This window comes from Triticum dicoccoides, chromosome 3A (genome assembly GCF_002162155.2).
Source record: "Triticum dicoccoides isolate Atlit2015 ecotype Zavitan chromosome 3A, WEW_v2.0, whole genome shotgun sequence".
NCBI lineage: Eukaryota > Viridiplantae > Streptophyta > Magnoliopsida > Poales > Poaceae > Triticum > Triticum dicoccoides.
The window spans coordinates 528,359,031-528,365,293 of NC_041384.1; positions in this window are offsets into that span (position 1 = coordinate 528,359,031).

The window sequence follows — 6,263 nt, forward strand, 5'->3', positions numbered from 1 at the left end:
GGAACATAATTGTGGAGCGAAAAGAGAATGAACATTTATTTGAGGAACATTATTAAAGGGGGAATTATAATTTCCTTGAATAATGTTCCCTCAATAATGTTCTTAAAAAATTATTCAGGGAACATTATTGTGGAGCAAAAAGAAAATGAACATTTTTTGGGGAACATTTTTTAATGTTTATTTGGGGAACATTATTTAGGGAACATTATTGTGTTTTGAAAAAAGTTCTTTCAGGGAACATTATTGTGGAGCAAAAAGAGAATGAACATTTATTTGAGGAACATTATTAAAGGGGGAATTATAATTTCCTTGAACAATGTTCCCTCAATAATGTTCTTAAAAAATTATTTAGGGAACATTATCGTGGAGCAAAAAGAAAATGAACATTTTTTGGGGAACATTTTTAATGTTTATTTGGGTAACATTATTTAGGGAACATTATTGTGTTTTGAAAAAAGTTCTTAAAAATATAATAACTCCTCGGTATCAATAATTATTTTGGGGACATTATTTGGAGAACAATATTAAAGAAACATTATTTAGGGAACATTATTGTGGAGCAAAAACAGAATGAACATTTATTTGAGGAACATTGTTAAAGGGGGAATTATAATTTCCTTGAATAAAAAAAGTTTACTACAAGAATATAATAATGTTCCTTGAATAATGTTCTTAAAAAATGAGTAATTTTTGTTCAAAACAAATAAATGTTCTCGTGGGTTTAAAAATGTTCTTCAAGTAAAATAAATTTACATCCGCATCAACGATTTTTGAGGGAACATTATTTGGGGACCATAATTAAAGAAAAAAATATATTATTGAGGAAACATTATTTGGCGAAAACATTGTTATATTAATCAAGGGACATTATAGGTGGAAAAAAATTGAACATTTACTTGGGGACATTATTAAAGGGATATTTTCGAATGAAGATTTAAAAAGTAATAATTGAATAATGTTCCCTTGGGTCAACCAGATTTCCCCAAATAAGAAAAGTTTACTACAAGGATGAAAGAATGTTCCTTGAATAATGTTCCCTCAATAATGTTCTTAAAAAATTATTCAGGGAACATTATTGTGGAGCAAAAATAAAATTAACATTTTTTGGGGAACATTTTTTAATGTTTATTTGGGGAACATTATTTAGGGAACATTATTGTGTTTTCAATGAACATTATTTGGAGAACAATATCAAAGAAACATTATTCAAAGGGACATTATTTTGGGGAGCAAAAATAAATTGAACATTTATTTGGGGAAGATTATTAAAGGGATATTTTTGGAAAAAACATTATTAAATTGTTTTTCAAAAAACACGATGTTGTCTGAAATTTTAAAATGTTCTTCTAGTCAAAATACTTACTCATCGGCATCAACAATTATGGCGAAGGGAAAACATTAACTAGGGAACATTATTAAAGGGACATTTTTGAATTAACATTAAAAAATGATAATTTCCTTGAATAAAAAAAGTTTACTACAAGGATAAAAAAAATGCTACTTGAATAATGTTCCCTCGACAATGCTCTTAAAAAATGACTAAATGTCTTTCGAAAAACCCAATGAGGTCTGAAATTTTAAAATGTTCTTGAATAATGTTGTGTGAAACAGAATGTTGTATGAAGGAGCGGAAACAAATTCTAGTCCAAACAAACTATATTCATAACCCGTGTGTGGGTCCAAAAACTAATATCCCAATAAATTACCTGAGCAAGTGCATAATGATGTTATGAGATCCCCTAAGAATTCACATTTTTGAGGGAAACAAAATATATCAGTGAACAAAAAATTCAGCAAAACATTTCTTAGAGAAACATTATTTGGGGAACGTTAACAACAAAATATTAGGAAACATTACTTACGGAACATTATTTAGGGGAATTTTTCATTTTTTTGAAAAAATCTTTTTGAAATAGACATCCTTTTGAAGTAAAGAATTGTTTGACAGCAATTATAATGGAACTTTTTACAAAACTCTTTTGCAGTAGATATTCTTGATACACAAGTAGAGAGTATGGTATTGAGGTCGTACCTCCTAAATGCCAAATTTCCCAAGAGAAATCACTATTGCTTTTGTAAAAAAAAGACAAATGTTGCCTTCCGTCTCGTTTGCTACAAAAAAGCACATTTTTCGTACCCCCTAAAAGTAAGACAATTTCCATTTCATGGAAATTAATCACACATCTGCTTTGGGAAAAGAAATAAACAACACACTTCATTCAAAAAAACAATCCTTGAAGACACTCATGTTGGTATGGAAAAGCAAAAACACCATTAATTGTTCCCGATTGTTATTCTACAACTAAGTTTCTTTGACTGTCTCTCACACAGGAACAGAAAAATAAGTTGTGCTGGTGACACTACTTTCATAAAAAAAAAATGTACCGAGTCTCCAACATAAATGTTTTCCACACAAAAGAGTGATTTCTACGGAAAGGGAAAAAGGAACTTAAAAGTTTTCCAAGCAATGACACTGGTGAGTTATCAGTAGTTGTGGTGCACATTCAATTCTAGAAACTCAAAGTATTTGCTTTCTCCACACAACTAGCGGCGCTTCTTCCTCTTCTTGGTTGAAACATCATCTTCAAGTCCCTCAACGCTTTTTTCGTTGATGTCACACTTTGCCAGCTTGTAAGCAACAACCTCACGAAATTGAGGAATAATTCCCTGGGACAAATGAAACAGTAAACAACACATTAGCAAAGCATACAAAGAAGCCCTCGATGTTGTTGGGCGGGGGCGGGGCGGGGGATAATTTGTGAAAGAAGTTATAGACGAAGAAAGATGAAGACTGATTTTCTAGTGACATACATCATCAAATTCCTTCATGTTCTTCCCATCCCAGATATCCATATACATGATAGCATAGAGAGCACAATTGTGGCTGTACAAAGGTATACATAAATTTCAGCAAAAGGACCTTCTTGGGTGACAGAATGTTAACTGATTATAAGAGTTAAAGACAGAAAAGTGCATGGAGCATAATGATGGTTGCTTTATTCACAGGTTGTCTTGCTGGGGGTATTCCTTAGGAGAAATGCAGTCAAAATTCTCAATATTCTTGTATGTGCATCCAAAAGACTTGAAAATGGTGCCCATGTTGATGATCTACATTAAAAGAAGTATAAGAATTCAACCAGTTCATGGAGCATAATAAACAGTAGTTCAGTTATCTGTGAGTAACTACCGAGTAAAAACTAAAAGTCACAAAATACTTGATGTTACAAAAGGCACAAGAGTAAAAACTAAAAAACAGTAGAAAACAAACCAGATTTGATGTTAACTTGTTGACTTGATTTTGAGGAACAGAACTCCTTGAATCAAAGAAATTGACGGTTTCAAACAAATTGTTAATGTAGAACAAAGTCCAGTGGAATGAATCAACTCTAGGGAAATATAGCTGGATCGCAAACAAAGAAGTAAAATCAGTATAGATGAAGAGAGGATGTGATAATTTGGAGAAGTTGCATTGATAACTGATGTTTACCAAGTAACACTTGTGTAAGTTCTTGCCATAGTTTAGTTTCTTGAATTCTCTTACACAAGATCGAGAGTTGAATATCTTGGGATCATCAAGTAACTTCTCCTGCACATCCAAATAAAAGAGATAACAATAGTAAGAACAAAAGTTGCAAAAAGTTCAACACGGAACAAAAAAAGGAAATACTATAGATGAGGAATAGGAAACTTTACCGTGAAGTACGAAGTAAAGCAGTATTTCGAAGGTTCCTTACTTTTTGGACCTGGATTTTCATTCTCATAATTGAAAACTTGGACATAAGCATTGAAGACTTCATTGTGAACATTTCCTATTGCCTTGAGTGAATTATAGAAATGATCATACTCCACAGTAAATCCATTGATGTCAATAATGGCTGTACTGCATTTTTAAAAATTGAAACAATTAACATATAGAATATACAACAAAGATAGATTGTTTCATGCATATAAAGTACGATGTTCCTGAAAAAACTTACTTTTCATTCTTGAAGAATTTGTTTCCAAGGTATTTCTTATAAAACTCCTGAACATGAGGTTTAACACTTATCTTTGATATCTTATCTTGAGCAGATAGATCTTTTGCTTTCCTTTTCTTTCGATTTCTCTTCTCTATAGTGCTGGGACCAGATATATTCAATGCTGCATGAGATGATTTGTGCTCAGGTACCTCAGGTACTACATGACCTGTCCAATGAACCAATTACATATAATAAGCTTTGGTATGAAAAACAATGAAGTGTATAAAAATAAGGCAGGACATTGCAAAAACTTAAACAAGCAAATTGGAAGTGAAAATTCAGTACAGTGAAAAGCAAACAAAAATGAACAGAAGGGAAAAGCGGTTGATTTCAAAAAAGGTGGGAAGTACCTTTGGGGACCGTCTTATCAAGTTCTGGGATTATAATGCCATCAGCATACTTCATGGCAATTTCAATGCCATCTCCCAGATTGTCATTTGATTGTGAGATCACATTCCTTAGCATAATGGCATCTTCAGTTAGAATGTTTGACGAAGCATGCACTTCTTTCGTTCTCGGTCTCATTCACTAACTGAGTTTGTTTGCTCACAGAAACGGGAGTTTCCTAAATATGGACCGTTGTGGGGTTCACATGCTGAAATTCCGTTTCATATGGCGCACTATTGACTACATGTTGAACGCAGTCCACCGGTTGCAATACTGAGATCAGTCGAGTATGAATTGTTTCAGAAAAGGTACCTGAGATCTCAGTAAGAGTGTTAACAGCAAATTGAGTACCGTCACTTGTTTGACTATAAGAAATAGGTTGATCAAGTGTGTTGTCAATATGAATACCATTGTTCCCAGGTGAAATTTCTTCATTCTGAACAATGTTTACAGCTGAAGGTGCTTACTCAGTTTGCTGCACTTGTTGAGGAACTGAATCTTGTTCTGTAACTGGAACTGCTTCTTCAACTTGGATGTCCTTGCTGCTGTGCATTAAGGTAACCTCAGGAGTAGGAGTAACTTGTACATGATCTTGGAATAAAGATGCTCTAATTGGCTCACTGACTATCTGGACTGGGCGATGGTTGGCATTTATTGGTTCATTCTAGTTATTCATGTTGCTGCGTGCTAAAAGAACAATAGGATTCATGGTTGAAGTACCAGCAATGTTTACTTGGATGTTTGTATTTGGCCGAAGAGACATGAGAGTTGTTTTGAGATCTGAAAACATATTTTGCATATGCTGTTCATGAAGCTTCTTCCAAATTTCATCATGCTTTGCAACAACTTGAGATATTATATTCATAACCTATTAGTTCAGGACAGAAAAGTTACATGTGTATTAGTTGTGATATGAGACTGAAATGACAAGACTAAAATATATTGGTAAACAAAAGGTTAAAAATAAGCAGATAAACATAGAAGGAACAAATCATTATCTAGTAAAATCATTATATGTTCAAAGCAGAGGAACAAATTATGCATTGAAGTACTCATATGTTGTACTGTTAACACTACAACTCGTTATATTTTGACTATTCATATGTTGCACATGGAACATATTCATGCATTGAAAAATTCGTGTGAGATGTCATTGGTAAACAATGAAAATTAGTTAGGCTCTGTTCCTTGTGTTTCATTTTACTCTTGTCAATTGCTGATACAATCTTTTTGGGTCTCAGTTCTTTTCAATGTCAATACAATAGAGAACCGCCTAATTGACAAGGAGGAAATTACCTCTAGCAAAATTCCTACCTCAGTTGACATCTTGAGCACAGTATGTTCATTTTATGAATGCAGAACTCATTCTATTATGTTATACTAGGAACATATTATGTAATTTGTTTTCTTGCGAACAGACTATAGACGTATGGAAACTGATTTCTTAGTTCGCTATGACACTGAAGTGAGATGACTAAAATGTATTGGTAAACAAAAAGGTTAATAACAACTAGATAAAACATACTTCTGGATTACTATTCGAGGTAGATGCAACATTTGAGATGTCATTGGACTTTCGAATGAGATTTTCCTCAACATCATAACTCTGTGGGGCTTTGGACCACTTCTATTGAGCCAATACAATTGCACGAGCACCGTAAGGTGTCCTAGAAATGTCTTTCAGCTGAAAAGAAAAAACAAAGTCAACAAACAGTTCTGAAAGTTCTTAAAGCGAGACAATGAAACCAAGAAAAATGTCATTCCAAAGAATTAAGAATGAAAACATTTTCTCATTGTTTGAAACTATTTTATGCAACTTTTGTCGTCACTTAAACAAATGCGAAAAAAGGATAGAAC